This window comes from Hippocampus bargibanti, linkage group LG22, assembly GCF_051943395.1.
Source record: "Hippocampus bargibanti isolate YZ-2025 linkage group LG22, ASM5194339v1, whole genome shotgun sequence".
NCBI classification, from domain to species: domain Eukaryota; kingdom Metazoa; phylum Chordata; class Actinopteri; order Syngnathiformes; family Syngnathidae; genus Hippocampus; species Hippocampus bargibanti.
Window position 1 is genome coordinate 3016818 of NC_142755.1, and position 20458 is coordinate 3037275.

The 20458-nt window shown below is 44.5% G+C and overlaps 1 long non-coding RNA gene across 1 annotated transcript in view; it reads right to left on the reverse strand.

Moving 5' to 3' along the window:
- The window catches only part of LOC148881627 (uncharacterized), a 31203-nt gene extending 10999 nt beyond the window's left edge, over positions 1–20204 (reverse strand). Inside the window, exons 1-2 of the long non-coding RNA XR_016113644.1 lie at positions 20023–20204; positions 19199–19235 (exon numbers count right to left, since the gene is read on the reverse strand). This is a non-coding gene — a long non-coding RNA (uncharacterized LOC148881627). The remainder of the gene's footprint in view (positions 1–19198; positions 19236–20022) is intronic.
- Positions 20205–20458: the final 254 nt, after the last annotated feature.

Here is a 20458-nt window from a genome sequence, read left to right on the forward strand (position 1 = left end):
GTCAGACAGCAGATGTGAGATTTTCGTCAATGCTACAGCTTTGTGTTTGATTTCAACATTTATCTTGTAATATAGACATGCACATTCCACCATGACGTCCCTGATCCACTGGTGAAAAGGACACTTTGATCCTCTCCTCTTTCATCTCAAACTGCTTCATATGACAAATAGGGTGCAGAAAGTGCTGAAGATTGAATGACTGTCTGTGTCTTTGTGTTGTCATATTAATTGTTTAGTTTTTTTTGTTGTCGTTTTGACTTCAAGATGGCGCCGTGAGAGTGGCTGCCTCTACAGCAGCTCCTGTATTTTTTTTCCTACTTCTTGCTTACCTTTTCCTCATCCTTTAATCATTTTGCTGCTGCGAAATGTCAATTTCTCCACTGCGAGACTATTAAAGGCTAATCCCAAAATATGGTTTCGATTAGCTGAGCTGACGACGAAGGCACAGCTGATTCCGTCGTAGGGAATACTTCCTCTCGGCGGGTTTTGGCGCTTCCTGTTGTGTTTCCGTGGCGCTGTGTACAAAAGAGGACAAGCTCCTCTATGGCAGGAATCCATAAATAATTGATTGGCGTGTGGCTTAATCAGGTCCGAGGACCGCCTGGCAATTCTGCAGATGGCTATAAATAACCCGGAACGCCAATCACGCCATACATCGAGACATGTTAAAAATTGGTCAGGCAATGACTACAGCGGCTTCCAAATCTCAACCAATGCCCGAGTCGGGCAAAATCGTCGTTCATCGAGTCGTTCAAAGTATTTAAAGCCAATGTCGGGCAGTCCCGACATGAGTCGGGCACCCTGCCGAGCACTCAATGTCCACTTAGGTCCATTGAAGTGGGTTGTAGAGTCAGCACTTAGCCCACTCGCATACGAGACCCAGACTCCAGCCGACAGACAGAATCCGATAGGATATTCAGAGCAAGATGCTGCAAGTTCCCGGTCGGACCATGACCTGACCTTGGAGAACATTGTCAGAGTACTTTCTCCATTAATACAACAGTATTTGGGATGTGGTCTAGTCATAGCTCGGTATGCTAACTGAAAAATACTCAAACACTAATGACTTTACCACATGGAATCCGTTTGCCTAGCGAACGCAACGACGCCGGCTAGCTCGTCCCATAAATGTCATTTATATAAGGCTTCTAAAAAAAGTTTTTTTGATGTTTATCAAGCCCAGTACAAAAGGGAGAAGGTCAAAAATAACCGGCGAAGATGGGAGGCGGACGGTGGGGGTCACTGCCAAATATGGTCATGGCACCAGCTCCCTCACAGTGCCATCAGTCACTTGGGTCGCACTGCATTCGAAAAGACTTCACAGCGAGAGGGAGGTTTTTATTTTTGTGAGGCCTCCCAAATGCTCCTTTTGGAGATACGTCGCAGGAATTCACGGTACAGTCGCAGGGTCTGAGAAGGAAAGCCAAAATGGGTAGTAGCCACTGGAGATTAGGGGCCACTAACCTGCCTGATGCTTCTTGCAATGCTATTAAAAAATACTATTTTTATATTATTTTCCCAAAATGTAAATAAAAAAATAAGTCTTTGAAATAAGGGCTTGCCAATTCTGCCTAGCAACAAGTGACTATATTTTGTGACGTGACCAAGAGGACAACCGAATGTAACCGTAAATTGATATTGCTTGTTAAAAAAAATAAATGAAAAAAATCAGCATAACATTAGCATTACTATTAGTAAACGCATCACAAAAGGTACCACAAGGCAGAGAGGAGAGATCGCCTTCCTGAACTTTGCTCCCTCGTGACAATTGCGTTCCTTCAGGACTCACGACATTAAGTGCCCGTGTGTGTGTGTGTGTGTGTGCGTGTGTGTGTGTGTGTGTGTGTGTGTGTGTGTGTCTGTGTGTGTGTGTGTGTGTGTGTGTGTGTGTGTGTGTGTGTGTGTGTGTGTGTGTGTGTGTGTGACGTAACATAAGCCATGCCCTGATTCTGCACAGCTGGGCTTCTCAGTATTCCAGATTACAATAACGTCACCGCCTCCCCTCCTCATCACTCCCGGTTTGCAGCACACGCTCCACTGAACTCACATCCACTGGCAACACATATTAACCCCCCTATCCCTCCCTCACCGCCTCTAACCCCCACTTACCAACACACACAAACACACACAGTGCAATGATGTCACTGAACTCGCACTCCGTCTCCATCTGCTCGGCGCATGGCGTTATCGTGTTTGTCCTGGCGCATGTCACTTCCACTCCGCATATTTACCCCTCATTTCATTAATTTTTTTTAGCATTCCCTTCTCTCTGTTCTCGCTGACTCACAGAGCTCGTACACAAAAGGTCTGGCAAAATACACCCCTGTCCAGATGTTGAGACTTTATTTAGACCTAAACACACTCTTTAACTACAGCATTGTTTCACATCTGTCTTGCCTACACTTAAATCTCACCGAGTGGGACTTTCCATGCTAGCTCAGGAGCTAACAGGCTCAGGGTTGATGCAACTGATGCAAACAAAGGCACATGAAGTGTGTGAATGCTAATTTCCTTTAGCATGACAATCGTGTTTACCATTAAGATTTTTGCACGCTAGTTTGTTGCCATCGTATCGCTGTCGGGGTGCGTGTGAAGAACTAGCCACGGGCAACATATACCATTGACGTCAGCGATAACCGCAATGCACAGAGCAACTACTTGAATTCAAGCTCCACTGAGGTAAGCAGAGGCGAAAACAAGCTCACAGTGTTTAGGTCTCGGGCTGAGATGAAACTCCATTGCCGCCGTCGTCGCCGCCTCCTCATGGTGTCATGAGTCAACAGGCACCAAAGAAGCACGAGAGGCGATACGACACTGCGGCTTATCTGGGTCAGCCGGGGACATAATACTGCGGCCGTCCACGCCGATTGAGGTTAGCCACCAAATCAGAGTAGGCCAACATTTATTTTTTCATTTGTCAAAAACGATCTTGGGCTTTTTTTGTACAATTGGACGCCGTTTTACCATCTTTGGGCCGTACCGAATCTTCAAACATGGCTCCCGCCTTGCCGTCGGTCTACCCTAGCGTCCCGATAAACGGCTTAATGGTGTCATTTGGCCTGCTAATGCCTGTTTATCGCTAGGAAGGAAACAATTTGCTAAGTGGAATATATGATGAGTGGAGAAATGAGCACGAGGAGTCCAACTGTACTATAGCTCGCCAGACTGGCTCCTTTCCAGGAATTATTTACTCCTGGAGCAGTAAAAACATTAAAGGAGCTGAGTATCGATTGGACAGGAGAAACCGGGAAATTCTCTTGCAGTCTTCATGGAGACGTAACGTAAAGAAGGTGTACGTTTGAGGGTTTTATTTCACTTCCGGTTTGAAAGAGCGACAAACTAGAAGATAGAGTAGATTGCTTTTGGAGGGCGGGGGATTTTAAGTAAAAACACCGCTGGCGATTGACAGCGTGAGCGCAGTTCGGGTGATGTAGCGATAACAAGGACGCCACAGGTTAGCCATTTTTGTTACCTGGAGAAATGGAAATTAATTTTTACGTGTGACTGAGGAAAGGATGTGAATGCACGGCCATGCGCACAGACAAAAGAAAAGGACTGTGGGTAGGATTTTGCAATAAGTTGCTAACTGAATCTAGAATGCCAAAAAGTTGCATAAATAGTCCTTGGGCTAGTATGAACCTTAAATTCGGACAGATTCTGAGTTACTTCTTGGAATTATATGGTGTTTTCCGTCAGTGTCATTCAAAATGTAACAAACAATCCAACAAACAGACGCATAGATTAACTCATTCACTCCCATTCCCAAATTTACTCTGGAATTGAAAATATGACGTGGAGCGCCATTCTCGAATTTGTTCGGGTTTTGTTTTTTTCTTGCGGCGGTGCTGATAAAGCGCTGGTAAAACCTCTGTCGATGTTTTTTCCCGTCCACGCGTGGGTAGCGTTTGCCTTTTGTTTATGTTAGCGCTTTGTTACAGCTTCAACTGTTGTTCGAGTGCTATTTAAATCAATGTTTGTATTGTATTGTATTTTGTACATCCGCCCCCATTTCAAGCCCAGATATCTCCAGACCCTGATAATTTAGGAATTCATTTAACTAACTTTTTTTTGGAAGCAGCCATCTTAGCCACCGGTGACACATGACAAGCCGTCAACCGATCGGGGCGAGGCCGACAAGGAAGGGTGTGGGTGGGGGGGCAGTGGAAAAAAAAACACACCATCAATATTGCAGCGGCAAAGCCGGTGAAAGGCAATACCGAGCGAGCGGCCCACATCTTCCATCATGTCATCGGGACAGCGTATCGAATGCCTCAGCCTGACATGGCAACATTGTTACCTGAACAAACTGTGATGCAAGGGCGGCTCCATTATTAATAAGCGGCTTCTTTTGAAGGAAAAGCCGAGAGAGCAACCGCGCTATGGAAAAAGCGCTAACATGGAAAAAAAGTGCTAACATGGAAAAAGCGCTAACATGGAAAAAGCGCTAAGATGGAAAAGGGGAAATGCTGCCCCCTTGTGGAAGGGAAAAACATTGACAGCGGTCATGGCCGCTTTATCGGCACCCCAACATGAAAAAAACAAAACCGAAGTCATATTTTCAATTCCCGAATAAATTCATGAATGGCAGTAAATGAGTTAATCAACGCAAAGGCGACTATTTTTCCAAACCGACTCCTTCCGATGCATCACAGTGACAACCTGAGATGACCACGAATGAAGGAATCTATCTGAGCGCTAATTAGCATCTCCTGTGCTAATTCCTCCACTCCCCAACAATGCCAGTAATTTGAGCGCGGCGGCCATACGTAAGCGTGCGAAGAGCATTCGGCGGCTGCCTCTCATCTTATTGACCTGTGTAAGAATGTTGTCTACATGTTTTCTGTGTCTCTTTGTGTAGTCTGACCGAGGTCAAGGTCTTTTAATCCGTGGCTATTTTCCAACACACTCCAGGGACTTTGATGCGTCACTTTTTCTATCTATTATTCAAAGATGGCGAGACCTTCATGTGTGTGAGTGTGAAGAGTGTACGCCACTGGAGCACAGTTCACAATTCTCCTGCATGTTACTCACTGTTATCGCGTGAAGAACCCCTGTTGCGTAATCCCGCTTGTGGTTGCGCAACTGCCGCAGAATTTGGGGATATTCAAACGACCCGGTTTCATAAGCAGGCGGTTAAGCCTTTAACGGGAGGGAACAATGCATTTCGGGGGATCCTCCCAAAAAATGGCTGAATGTGTATGTGTTGCTATCAGGGGGCGGGGGGGTTGACTGGCCTCGGTGCTATCAGAGTAGTGCAGCTTGTTTACCCGAATGAATACGTCGCGGCCAATTGGATGCTGATGCCACGGCGAGGACAATGCGGGCGTACCTCATCGGGGCGCAGTTAACAATGCTTGCGTGGGGGGGGGTGTCTTAAATCGTCTTTCGGTTTATTGTCTGCATTGACTCATATGATGCTGCAAAGGCGGGGGGGGGGGGGGCAAGTCCAGCTAGCGCTCAAATCCAGTAGCTCAAGCTTTAAATCAATCCAAACATGTTTGTTCTTTTTTTTACTTATTTTGGACCAATAGGGAAATAGTTAACATGAGAGAAGCAATGGGAGAGGCAACCCCCCCACCACCCCCTCCGTCCAATAGTAGAGCTTCCTAGTTGTTTACTCAAATCTCTAAAATCCCTCTGTGAGCGTTTATTCAGCCAATGTGAGCGTCTGCGGCAGAGCCATGGCGTGCCTGTGCTTTGCCCATTACATCATGGTGAGTGGCACCACCCCCACCCGGCACCCCACACCCTCCCTTACATAGACAGGGATGATAGCTTAGAAGCACCTCCACGTTGGATCCGATGATAAATATTTGTGGTTATACGTGTCCTATCTCCCCCGTTTGGCATACCTCGACTTCCATACTTCACATTCTGCCATTTCTTTTATAAGGACAGTCCCCACTTTGTGCCAAAGCGCCTTTGAGCTCTTTGCGCTGACATCACCCCTGGTTGTTGTCAGTAGACATGGGCCAAACCATTCGGTGAGTGACATGGGGGTGGGGAATTCGGGATTAAGTACAGATCCCAATATTTTTTCATCAGGATCAGGATTTTGGCCTTTTTTATTGCCGCTTCTCGACTAGCGACAACATGCTAGTCTCAATGACGAGAAGCCAAAGTCATAACAAATCCCATCCTTGTTTATTGTAGCATAATAATTCCCACATTTCAAAATGTTCCATTTGTCATTCCTGAAAAATAAGACACTCTACTCTCTTTCAGCGTTTGTATTTTCATCAAGAAGAAATATTTAGAGCTAACCAGTTTGTACGTCTGCCCCCATTTCAAGATCATATAACTCCACACCAATGTAATTTATAATTATTATTAATTAAAATTAACTTTTTTTCTGATGAAAGAAGAGCATCTAAGGTTTCTAATGTTGTATTGGATGTTTATGTAGTCCAAAAACTCTGTGGGTTCTGCAATTTGAGTGAAAATGACAAAAACCATGGCATTTTTGCACGTTTGGCCTGCATGTCTTCTCGAAGGACTTTCCAGCAAGCTGACATGATGCGACATTACCGGATCATGTGCTTGGCATAGCTGGCATTCCATTAAGGACACCCCAAGCACAAGACCTGGGAAGTCCCATCACCTTTCTGGGTAGTTGGATGCTCCCCCACCCCTGAAAACTCCCCCTTTGCCACCTGCTCAATGGTTAAATATACCCCCCTCCCAGAAGATGCCACACTGGTCCTGATGACAAGTGTCTCTGTGGCATTGAGGGATAAGTAGTCATGAGGCGGGTCAGAGGTGGGCTCTTCAGGGAAAGGATGGGGGTGAGGGGGGTATGAATGACTGGATTTCAGGGGTGAAAAGGAAAAGGGCAGCTGCACCGGGAAGAAAATCTCACTCAACGCCGACATAGGAAGACGTTAAATGGAAATGAACGCATTCACTGCCACTCTCAAATTTATTCGGAAATTGAAAGTATGACGTAAAACGCCATTCCTAAATTTGTTCTGGTTTTGTTTTTTCATGCTTCGGTGCCGATAAAGTGCTGATCAGACATCTGGCTATGTTTATTTTCTTTTCCGCAAGGGGGTAGCATTTGCCATTTTCCCCATGTTAGCGCTTTGTTCCAGCTTCAGCTGTTGTTAAAGCGCTATATAAACCAATATGTATGTATTGCATTGTATTTTGGACAGACAGCCATCCTCATTTCAAGCTCAAATAACTCCAGACCCAAATAATTTAGTAATTAACTCTTTTTTTCTGATGAAAAAAGAGAGTTGAAGGTTTCTAACGCTGGATTGAATGTTTATGTAGTCCTAAAACTCAATATTCTGTGGCTCCCGGAATTCAAGTGACAATGATAAAACCCTGGCACTGGAGTGGACACATTTTTTTGCACATCGCCTGGCAGTGAATTAGATAATTGTGAACCTTTATTAATATTTATGCGTGAAAGTTAAATGCAGTATTTTATCACAGCTATTTTTTTATGACAGGGGGGAGGGATTATTTGACCGTGAGAGGGGAAATCCCAAGGGTTCAAATGAGAGTCTTTTTACGCCTTCTAACTTGGTGATTCCCCTACTCACTTCGCCACCCCTGATGTGAGAGTATTTTTAGCACGGATGGGGGGGGGGGGTGACCCCTGGCTGAGCTAAAAGTATGCGGTGGATACTTTTGTTACCTTTTGGACTCGTTACCAAACCATTCACCCTGTTGTCTGTCAACACCTGGCATGGGTTTCATTTCATTCATTTCGCCAAAGATAACCGGCTGGTTTTAAAAGCTAGCTTGGACAAATGGGTGCTATTTCAATAAATATGAGATTGAATAAATGCCCACGCGCTGGAGCACACTCAAATGGGTCAGGAAATTAATAAGCAGAGATGTAGAAGAAGCCATTGTGAGCGTGTGTATGTGTGTATAGTGGAGCTCTTCACATGCTAATTGGAAAGGGATGAATTAAGCCTGTGCGTGGTTGCACTACACAGCAGTGTCCAAAGGCAATTTGGCGCTCAAATTTAGGTTTTTTTTTTACCAATCGCTCTCATCTGACAGAAGGTTTTGACTGAGAAGGCAAGCCCAACAGGAAGTGGAATGCACCGTTCGACCGCATTAACTGCGCATATGTGTTTGCCTAATGGGTCGTGCTCGGCAAGGTGGCTAATGGAGTCAGAGCATCATTCCGCAGACACCATTCCAATCTCCTTACGTCGGCAATAAAGATGCGGCAAAGCCGCTGTGGGTCCACGGAGCTGCCCCCCGAAGGACGAGCATGGCAGCTGCTAAGAGACCGAGGCACAACATGCCGCGCTGCTCACGACAACGGCGCTACACAAACGCAGGGAGATGTGACCATATGCACAATATCCATTTCAATCCATCTTCACTGTTATCATATATAAGAATTTATATAATAAATAATCCAACTCACAAGACTAAGAAATATTTTTTTTTGAAGTAATAAAAAAATAGCGTATTTAATTAACTCACTGCCAGACGTACAAAAATGTGTCCACTGCAGTGCCAGGGTTTTTGTCATTGTCACTTGAATTCAAGGATCTACATAATATTTTTGGTTTTAGGGCTACATAAACATTCAATAAAGAGTGATAATTATTAGACACTCTTCTTTCATCAGAAAAAATATAAGTTAATTCCTAAATTATATGGGTCTGGAGTTATATGAGCTTGAAATGAGGGCGGCTGTCTAAAATACAATGCGATGCATACTGCACATGTTGGATAACAACAGCTGAAGCTGGAACAAAGTGTTAACATGGAAAGAAGGGACATGCTGCACCTTGTGGAAGAGAATACATATTGCCAGAGGCCTTAACCAGCGCTTTATCAACACCCAAGCATGAAAAAACAAAACCCGAACAAATTCAGGAATGGGGCTTTGCCATATTTTCAATTCTCGAATAAATTTGTGAATGTCAGTGAATGAGCTAATAAAACATGCATTTAGCATTAAAAATACTTTATTCTTTTAAAATTATAGTATGACTGTATTCTACTCCTCCCGGTGGCTAAATTTTGCATGCCAGAAGCCGTTTAATTCTTGACATTTTAATTTGTTATGTGGATGAATTATTTTTTATTTATGGGTGAGGGATGGATTAAAAGCATTTGCATGGATTTCAATGGCGAAAGATGATTTCTAATTTGAATTTGTATCTCTCGGCGCTTCCCAATTTGAATGTTTAAGCCGGAACTTCCAATAGGGTCTTATTTTCACACACACGCACACACAAACACACACTTCTTCCTCCCTGGCGTCTCTCGCCCCTGCCGCTATCCAAACAAGCCAGTGAGGGTTGCAATTACGGGAAGGAAAGCGTTTATTTATAGCTGGCCTAGGATCAGCAACAGAACAACTCGACGTGGGGCATTGGAGGGGGGCAAGAGTGAAGTGTGGGGGGGTATCGTTTTTTTGTGGCTCGCAAGGGGTGGGTGTGGTTATATTTAACTGTGCTGTGATGTCAACACGTGGCATGCGACGTTACCATGGTTTCCCCCCTCCAAGATGGGCGACCGCTTGCTTATCAGCGCGGCACACAGGCGGACAAGGGACGGACGCTTTAACTGACATCCCACTCTGAACTTCACCTGACATTAACTCACTCCATCACATCCAACCTCTCTTGTTCTTTTATCTGGCCCTTGCAATGACCGGCATGATAAGGTCGTGCGTAGTCAGGGTAGTCTGAGGGGGTTACTAAAAACCGTCATTGTAGACTCATAATTGCCAAAAGGGGTCAATTTGCATGGAAATGTTCGCTTGCCTTTGTGATTGGCTGGCAACTAGCCTCGCACAAAATAAGTGATGGAAAAACGTTCGGGTTATGACAAGTTAGCTATGACAGACTCAGGTTAGCGATTGTAATTATAAAAGGTAGCATGTATTAAGTCATTCGCTGCCAAACAATGTGCAAAAATGTGTCTACTCCAGTGCCTGGGTTTTTGTCATTTTCACTCAAATTGCAGGACCCACAGAAAATTGAGTTTTAGGACTCCATAAACATGCAATTCACTGTAAGAAACCTAGACTCTCTTCTTTCATCAGGAAAAAAAAGTTAATCCCTAAGTTATATGGGTCTGGAGTTATCCGAGCTTGAAATGGGGGCGGCTATACAAAATACAATACACTATTGTACATACATATTGATTTATATAGCACTTTAACATCAGCTGTAACTTAGCTTAGCTTGATCTTAGTTTTACTTCCAGGTGATTTCTACTATCTTTGTGACTGCTTTATATCCGGTAGTTGTCCATGTTAAGCGCTTTGCTACACCTTCAGCTGTATATACTATAAATCAATATGTATTGTAACATAGCACTAAAATGGACAAAAGGCAATGTTTCCCCCTAGTGGAAGGGAAAATCATTGCCAGAGGTCTGACCAGCGCGTTATCTGCACCCTCACAAGAAAAAACAAAACCAGGAATGGTGCGCCACATCATGCTTTTCAATTCCCGAATAAATTCGGTAATGGAAACGAATGAGTTAAAGGTCCATAAACTAGAGTATTTCCAAGCTAATCATAAAGTTGGCGCTAGCAGAATCCGCCTCAGGTTTGCAGAACTGTTTAATAAACCACCCCGCAACCCCACGAGCCCCTGCTGTGTCGCTCACACTCAGGTTTAATGGCCCCCCTCGGATGGCGTCACAGCTCCTGTCAGGCGTGTGCGACACGGATGCCGCCGTGACACATCCGCCAATGCTCACCGCATTATCTTCGGGTCCAGATGGACTGAGTCCAAACGGGCAGTAAAGCGCAACGAGGGAAAGAGAGCGAGAGACGTTGGAGGACGATCCTGCTCTCTGAGCGCCTCTTCAAATGGCGTCGATTAGCCAAAGCTCCTTAAGCTAACTGCTTCCATTAGCAGGACATTACAGGGGGATGAGAGGTGTCACCGATGCTGCAGCCGCAACACTTGAGCGGGAGAGTGACGTGTCAAGTGGGCCATGTGCAGTATTTACTCCTGACTCCAGCATATAAAGGACATATGGAAATAAGCGCTACCCGCTGCTATGTCAAACGATTTCTATATGAAAATAAAAGATTGATCATTTTCAGGAGTATAGATTTGAAGTGATGTTGCGGCTTTGGATAGCAAATGATAGAAATTTGGACAAGGCCAAAGGAATTTTTCTGTGCCATTTGACGATGCGTATGTGGAACTGCCGCGGCTTGGAATTGAAGCGGATTTATGTGGGACAGGAGAACTGAGACAATCTCTTTTCGTCAATGGATGCTACAGTTTCCTGTTTGCTATTAAAACTTTCACCATGACGTCTCCTGATTCACTGGTGAAAAGGACGCTTTGATCCGCTTTCATCTAGAACTGCTTCATGCAACAAAAAGGGTGCAGAAAGCACCCATCCCAGCGCGATTTCTTCGCGAGCGCGCGGGTCCCATGCAACATTTTCACCGAAATAGATTACAAGACTCCTCCGGCGGGTGTTTTGACTCATTAAAGTAAATCTAATCTATAAATGTTTTGCCAGAAATACAACCGAGGTGCATTGAATGAGCTGGAAAAAAAATTGCTAGGAGTGACAGGAGGTTCGTCTACCTATTATCGTCGCTGTATGAACTGCGATGTCCATTTTCAATATTACGGGCGTTAGCTGTATAATACGCCGATGTCATACTTAAACTCCAGTTTTTATTTAAATGAGAAAGGAAATAAAGCTGGATCAACACAACCTAAACATTGCAATCATCACAGATGAGCCGCAAAGCTAAGATTGCTAACGTGACCGATAGCTTAGCGCCACTGGCAATCGTGTAGCATGCCCTTAGCGCCGTGCGCCGCGCTAAAGATGCAGCATAATCTCGCAATATGTTAATGGGACACTGTGCGTGCATTTTTGCAATCAATTACATGCGTATTGCGGCGTGTGTAATTTTTTTTTTTTTTGCATAGCCCAGCCCACACATACACAAATACTCACACACGGGGACACACAGAAGCCGTACAATTCTTTTTCCCATGAGCTTTCAAATTGATTTATCCATTTGGTGCTCAGTGAGGTGGGAACACACAGCCTGGGGCAAAACACACATCCATCCACACACACATGCAAAATTGCACACACCTCAACCACAACAATTTATCGCCGTAATAGCCTGCAATTATTTCACAAATAAATATTTGTACCACATGTCCTGACTTTAACTTTCTAGATTATGTCTAGTCTGATATTTGGTTGCCATAGCCGCGGCGCGAAGTGAGCGTGATGCAACATGATGGGCTGCATTAAAGAGCGGTAACCCACGACGTGCGCGAGGGGGACGTGGCTCATACACGATTCCCTTCACGGGCCAGCTCACTAATGCGTCGGGATGCGAAGACCACGATGCCCTCTCCTACTCATCTGTCTGATCAGGAATGGCAAGAGACCCACAATCCCTCGTGGTGTACGATGATGAGAATAAATCTCTGTGCTATTAAAAGTAATTTTTATCAAAACGGAATAGCGTTTTCAAAGTCTCGGTTAAGGGGTGAGTTTAAAGGAGGACTGGTTGACTCCAAATTCAAGTGTGTAACATGAAACACAAATATTTCGCAATAGGAGTAGTGTGCTCCCTCTTACATGCTCCAGTTAAGAGGAAGAACTACCCGACTAGCTGAGAATTTTAAATAGGAAGCATGTGCTCCCTCTTGAATGTTTCAGTTATTAGGAAGAAATAGCCGGCTAGTTGAGAATTTTAAATAGAAATCATGTGCTCCCGCTTACATGCTCCAGTTAAGAGGAAGACCTAGCCGGCTAACTGAGAATTTATGGAGGAATCATGTGCTCCCGCTTACATGCTCCAGTTAATATGCACAACCAGCCGACTAGTTGAGCATTTTATATAGGAATTGTGTGCTCCCTCTTACATGCTCCTGTTAAGAGGAAGAACTAGACGACTAATTGAGAATTTTAAATAGAAATCACATGCTCCCTCTTACATGCTACAGTTAAGAGGAAGAACTAGCCGACTAGTTGAGAATTTACTCGACTTCAGAAGCGATATGCGTCGTCTTTAGACTCCAACTAGCGACGCACAACACGGCGCAGGCTCATTTAAAACAAAATGTAATCTGTCATGGATTAGCGGGCACCCGAGTTTGAGATTTGACCCAGCATCCTAATCCTTTGTGTTGATCTAACGTAATCTGATTTCTCTCAATTACTTTGTCTCCGAAATACACGTAGGCAGACGCTAAAATGAACAACGGGAGCGGTACGCTATCTGTCAACACGGGTCATGAGTCACATGAATCCATTTTCAAGTGATTTCTGTTTTTGTTTTCAAGAAGGGTGTTTAGACTTTTTCTACCACCTATGCTTTTTACAAGTTAACCGACAAGTCATCAGAGCTCAAAATACTTTTACGCAAATAATCTATCGGTGCGGCCGCCCCTCTCTTTCCACTCACATGAGCTAATCTTTTAGCGGTGGAATCATCTGGCCTAAAAAAAATGACATCAATGGCGGATTTTTATCAGATTCAGACAAGAGAAGGAAGACCAAAACAGAGGACGGATGAAGATGCACAGCCAATGTCCAGATAAGCATTTTTATAACCTTTGATAAGACCGCGCAGCCGAGCCCTCGCTATCGATCTGATCTTTCAAACTCATTTTGAGGCCAAAGCCGAGTCTGTCACGGTGCCCCGCTAATGCAATATGGGACGCGCTGCCCCTCGTTCGTCATAGTAACCTGACTTGAAGGAGTTAAATATAGCCACTTCCGGTTTGGCGGAGGAGGGATTTCAGGGTCTATTCTTAGCGCGGCGACGTACGCGCGTGAAATCAATGTTGACCGGGAAATAAATAATTGCTTATGCGTAGCGGGGGGGTGATAAATGACCTTTTTGTCGTAATCTTGTATTTTGACATGTAGGACATGTGGTTTTCATTACACGTTACTCAAATATCTTATTTGATTTGATTTTTTTTCATCTGTATGTATCATCCCTACACCCACTTGTAACATCAGAAGCAGAATCATCTTTATTGGCCAAGTACAGTATGTACAACACACAAGGAATTTGTCTCCGGTAGAACACGCTGCACTAGTATCATCATAAAAAAGATATGGAGGACACTAATAAGGGCTAATCTAATCTAATTCCTTCATGTAAATGGTACATATGTGACACAATGGTTCAAGTGAGTACAGAGATGGAGCTACAATGATTATAACTGTGAGGGTAGTCGCTGGACAAGGTAGTGGGCAGGGTGTGGAGGGTCCAGTAGGATTTTCTAATAAAGGCTCATCTAATCTAATCTAATTCCTTCATGTAAATGGTACATCTATGACACAATGGTTCAAGTGAGTACAGAGATGGAGCTACAATGATTATAACGGTGAGGGTAGTAGCTGGAAAAGGTAGTCGGCAGGGTGCGTAAGGTCCGGTAGGATTTTTCCACCCTCTTGTCTTGATTCTTGCAGTGTGCAAGTCTTCAAGAGTGGGTAGGGTGGTGCCAGTGATTGTTTCCGCCGTCCTAACTGTCCGTTGAAGTCGGATTTTGTCCATTTTTGTCTTCCGTGATGGAAGAAACACAGGATTGATTCAATGACCGCCGTGTAGAAATGTCGTAGCAGCTCCTGTGGCAGGTTATGCTTCTTCAGCAGCCTCAGGAAGTACAGTACATCCTCTGTTGGGCTTTTCTCAAGATGGAGTCCCACTTCACGTCTTGGGGGAGCGCGATTCCCAGAAACTTGAAGTTCTCGACGGTTGACACGGAGTAGTTGGACAGTGTGAGGGGTCTACTATCATCTCTACCGTCTTGAGCGTGTTCAACGTCGGAAGCGCCAGAGCTCCAGTTGGTCCACTTGTTGTGGGTACGTAGACTCATCAAGGAAGCGCCATCGCATATTTTGGAGTGCCGGATTTTCTGAGCGTACTTGCAAATATTTAACTTGCATTCTTGCCGGTTCAAAATTGTTGAGCATGCGTTGGATGTTTGCGTGGTATTTGACTTCCATGCTATGCCGCGCTGCTCGAGCCGGGGCTCAGATAGTTTCAGGCATGTGCTTTGTCTCAATAACTGGATGTCACGTACAAACAAGCAGCATACACAAGAGTGACACACGGGCGAGCAAACATTTTTTTGCCCTCTCTTGGTCGTTGAGTGCAAGATAGCAAAATGTGTGTGTGTACGTGTTGACAGATGATACGCTTAAAGCCGACATCGCCCACACACACTCGCGGTGACAGAAGGTTTCATCACAAGGCCACCAACCTTTTGTCAACTACAATCCACATGACAAAATAATATGAAACTAGTTTCTCATGCTCCATTTATGTTGATCTTTTTTTTTTAAATGTTGAAATAATTTTTGAAAGCCATTGTGACATGATGCAGAACATGAAGATGAACATTTGTAGGAAGATTTAAGACAATTTGCGGCGTTTTGATTGTCAGTTATAATAATGAGGGGGGGTTGCATGGTGACAGGAAAATAAGACAGTAGATGACCGAGGTTGATCTATATCGGGGTTGGTAATCTGTACGCGACGGGGCGTCTCCACGTCACCGTGATGCTGATGGGCTACAAAGGGAACTCGACGGTACAAATCAATAAACGGCAGGGCCTTTCCTAGCATGATGTCACATCATAGACCACCGCCGGTATACGTCATGCGGTGACCACATCCGGGCGCATTTAAGAAATAAAATAAATAAACATTTTAAAAAATGGAAGCAGTTGATTCGTATACGCCCTTTGAGGTTTAAAGATGTGAGGACGACATGATGGATAAACGGGGCGCTGGGGGTAAGATTCCGCCATCAAGAGCGGAGTCTAAGAATAAAAAGTGGAGCAAACCCCTTGGCGGGCGTAAAATAGAGCAAATGAGCGCAAATGTCGACGTAGTCATTGTCACAAATTCCTCGAGAGCATCACCATACACTCCACTGGCTAATATGTCGCACATACTCAATATTCCACTTTAGTATTAGTGCCGCACCGATGATGCACAATGTTTTGAATATTGATTCATTCACTATAAATTTCCTTTTTTGATGGTTTGGTTATAGATTTATACCGACTGAAATCAAAGGTTAACGTATTCACTGGCAGAGGATGTGCAAAAATGTGTCCACTGCGGTGCCAGGGTTTTTGTCATTGTCACTCAAATTGCAGGACCCAGTTAATATTGAGTTTTAGGACTACATATACATTCAATACAATGTTTGAAACCTTATAAATAATAAATTCGGGAATGGCAGCGAATGATTTAGGAGCATGTCACCGTGACATATTGTAGCCATGTCGATGATCAGTACACCCACAAAAATTCAAGAGAGCTGCCTTGTGTTCCCCTGCGGTAGTTTTTTTTTTTGTAAGGGCCAAATGCGAGCCTTGTAAATCAAGCCTGTTGCACTTATTCAAGCAGCAATCACGGCGGGCATTCAGCGATTGAATGAAAGCCATCTTCCTAATAAAGACAGAGCAGCGCATTATTTCTCGCTCTCCGCAGGGCACGCTGCGTCTGTGTTGATGAAAAGAACGTAGCTACCTTGGCAAATAAAGTGAGTTTCTTTTTCTTTTTTTCCCCCGCTGCTGCCGTCACTTCGATTATGTGGCGCCTTTTCAATAGACTTTTGTGAAGGTTTCGCTCTAATGCAGCATGAGTCGCTGCTTGAGAGTAGGGTCCATTGTGCGTCGGTTATTTTATTTTATTTATTTATTTTGGCGGGACAACAATAAGGTGATGATCTTTCAACTATGGGGAGAGGAGTCGTGACCTCTGCCCAAAGGCATTCGGAAGGGGGGAGGGGGGTGGATTCTTACGCATACATGGTGAAGGATGTGAAAGACAAACGTGGCGCTTGATAAACTTGGTGATGTGTTTTGTCTTTTTTAACTACCTTGTGCGACCATAAAAACAAAATAAAGAGGTGACACGTTGATGACACAATTTCATGGCTGCCCAAAGTTGACAAAAGCCAGTAAAAATGGCCACGCTGCGACAAGTAATTGCCGGGGGATTGATCGTGGGAATAAAGTTGCCTGTTTCCACGGCAACCGCCGCAGGACCAGGGCTGGGGATTGATTGACCCTCCCGATGTTGAGAAGTGTAATTTAAGGAGCGATATTTGTGCGCCTCCTTCCGACTTTGTAGTAAACAGTAATTGATTGGTCATTGTACGCTGGAATTGTTTTCTGTCATCAGCAAAGCAATTAATTAGATGATTAAAAAGCCCCCAAAGGATGGCTTGTTGGGCACAGGGTTTCATTACAAGCGAGGCACAGCGACGCCTCTTTGTTTTGGGTTTTTTTTTTGGGTGGGGTGTCAGACAACCATTGACCACCCTCACAACAAAATAACACACCCTAAGTTCAAAAATAGGCGTCATCAGATGTGCATAAGAGAATATTTGATGCAGAAGAACACACGGTCAAGGTAAGCGAGCTAATTGCTAGTTGCTAATTAGCGTCAGGGAGCCAAGATGTCATTTTTCACTCATTCACTGGCATTTCCAAATTTATTCGTGAATTGAAAAGCACGACGTGGAGCGCCATTCCCGAATTTGTTCGGGGTTTTGGTTTTTCTTACAGGGGGTTGCCGATAAAGTGTTGGTCAGACCTCTGACAATGTTTTTGCCTTCCACAAGGGAGCAGCATTTGCCTTTTGTCTATTTTAGTGCGTTGTTAAAGCTTCAGCTGTTGTTAAAGTGCCATATAAACCAATATGTATGTATTGCATTGTATTTTGGACAGCGGCCCTCATTTCAAGCTCATATAACTCCAGACCCATATAATTTAGGAATTAACTCTTTTTTTATGATGAAAGAAGAGAGTCTAGAGTTTCTTACGCTGAATTGCATGTTTATGTAGTTTTAAATTTCAATACTCTCTGGGTCCTGGAATTTGGTGAAAATGACAAAAACACAGTCCCTCGAGTGGACACATTTTTGTACATCATCTGGAAGTGAATGAGTTAATGCTCACATACAGTAAATGCCTTTCAGGGGTCTCCAAGTTTAAAACTCACGCAACCTTTGGATGACCTGGAGCGTTCTGACTTTCCAGCATCTTATTCCCACCCCGCCACAGGCATGAACCGGCCGATCATTGGTCATTTTCGTCGAATGTCACCCTTGCTTAAAGACAACCTGCCCCGAAACAGGAAGTGTGAAGTTCTCGCCTTCACCATCCTCCACCCCCCAGTGTCAAACACCTCACGCCCCGGCCGCGGTTTCGCCTCCTTGGCTAGCGGTGAACTTTCAATTAGCGCCCACGCCATGCAGAAAAGACAACCCCCCCCCCCCCCACCTCCCGTTAGCTTATTCAGCCTTGGCCTCGCCATAGTTCTCCAAATGTCACAAGTGAGGTGTTAGCTTCCACCTCCCCTAGGGGACAATGAGTGGGGTTGGGTTTCGCGGGGAGACTTATCGGCACCCAAACTTAGCACTGACTCCCTAAGGAAGGACATACCGGTATGTGCGTTTGTGTGTGTACGGATATCCGCAGTAAAATTAGCTTGTTAACAACAGGATGATGTCCCATTTATGTAACTGGTAGGTTAGCGACATAGAATGGTACATTTGACACATTTACACTCATCCACAAATTTATTCGGGAATTGAAAAGTGTGACGTGGAGAATCATTCCCAAATTTGTTTGGGTTTGATTTTTCTTGCCGAGGGGTGCTGTTAAAGTGCTGGTCAGACAATGGTTTTACCGCCCACGAGGGGGCAGCATTTGCCTTTTGTCCATGTTAGCGCTTTGTTACAGCTTTGCTATATAAATCAATATGTATGTATTGTATTTTGTACAGCTTCCCCCATTTCAAGCTCAGATAACTCCAGACCCATCTAACTTCGGAATTAACTCTTTTTTCTGATGAAAGAAGAGAGTGTAAAATTTCTGATGCAATTTGAGTGACAATGACAAAAACCCTGGCACTGGAGTGGACACATTTTTGCACATCATCTGCCAATGAGTTAACAATGAATTTAGAACTGTAGGTTCCTATTTGGTCCTCCGAGCCAATAGGGGGCAGCAGAACAGGGACTTGCACACACGGTTTTGCACATTTACATTTGCACAGTATACAGTTGACATTGTTATTTTGTTATGCTTAGAATATATTGTTTTCTATTCTTTCACCCCCACCCCAACCCCATCCCTTTTCAATTGCTGCTGTGGATTGCAAATTTCCCCATTGTGGGACGAATAAAGGTTTCTGATTCCAATGGAATTCGGATTTAACACTTACCAAGCCGAGATTTCTTGAGTTCAGCTATGGTGAGCTCCTGTGGGAGGGAAAACAAAAGTAGCATGTTAGCTACTGGCAATTAATTACCTGATAACTTCACAACTTTTTAAGATGACGAAGATGATGATGAAGATATCGATTTACAACAAACATACCGAATCCTACTTTCGCCACAGCAATATTTCATTTCCTCGGCTGCAGTTCCCTCTCACATTCCATAACCAGTTACATGAAACGAGAGTCGGACCGAAATAGCCATTGCCTCATTCAAAGCGCGGCTAGGAAGTCATCTTGAAGTTCCAAATAAGTGATCAGAGAAGGGCCATTAATGGGAGAGACAGCAGGTGCAAAGAAAGCATTTTTTTACCCCCTATCCTGAGCTGCCATGTTGTCACGGTGGGGGGGGGGGGGGGGATAAATCCTGATGATGAATCTTTTCCTGCATGGCAGTGGTGGGGTTTGTATGCACTGGAAGGGGGTGAAGGGTGCTAAAAATAACTCCAGTGTATGCTTAGTGTGTTTACCGTGCTGAATGCAATCACGGTCAATCTTTGCTGTGACTCCAAATAACAACATTTGCTTATTAAAATCTATTACCTACCCCCCTCTACCACATCGCTTGGACACACACACACACACACACACACACACACACACAAGCGTGCCAGCGCTCAACATACACACTCCTCCATAGGGCATTTCATCGCACACACACCCCCAAATGAGAAGAGACAGGCCCCTCATGTTGTCGACCCGAGGCGGAGACAGAACCAAGCAAGCTCTTTGCTATCTCGTGATTGGTTACGCCATTTGCAAAGACTCACCCTTTCATGACGCGGCTGCGACCGAACGGGTGTGGATTCGGAGTGCCGCCGTGCGGCGGGCGTCAATGTCTCCACTGGAAGAAAAAAAAGAGAGAGAGAGAGAGAGAGATTGATTTTCCGCACAGTCAACGAAATGATTTTGTCATGTGGGGGTAAATAGACAGCCTCCCATACTCATTTGTCGCTAACGTATACACACATATACATACAATCTCACGTGTGCACAAATATCCCCGCGGAGAGAGCGCTGCCAGGCAACGCCGCGGAAACACAACACACACATGACTCACGCGCCGCATTTCTGCTTCGGGAAATAGCGGAATGTATTAGACCATACGATACATCCTGGTGTGACAGGCTAATTGTGTGATATGACCCCACCCACCGCAAAATATGTATATTTATATATATATTATGTCTAATTCAGTTCATTTCA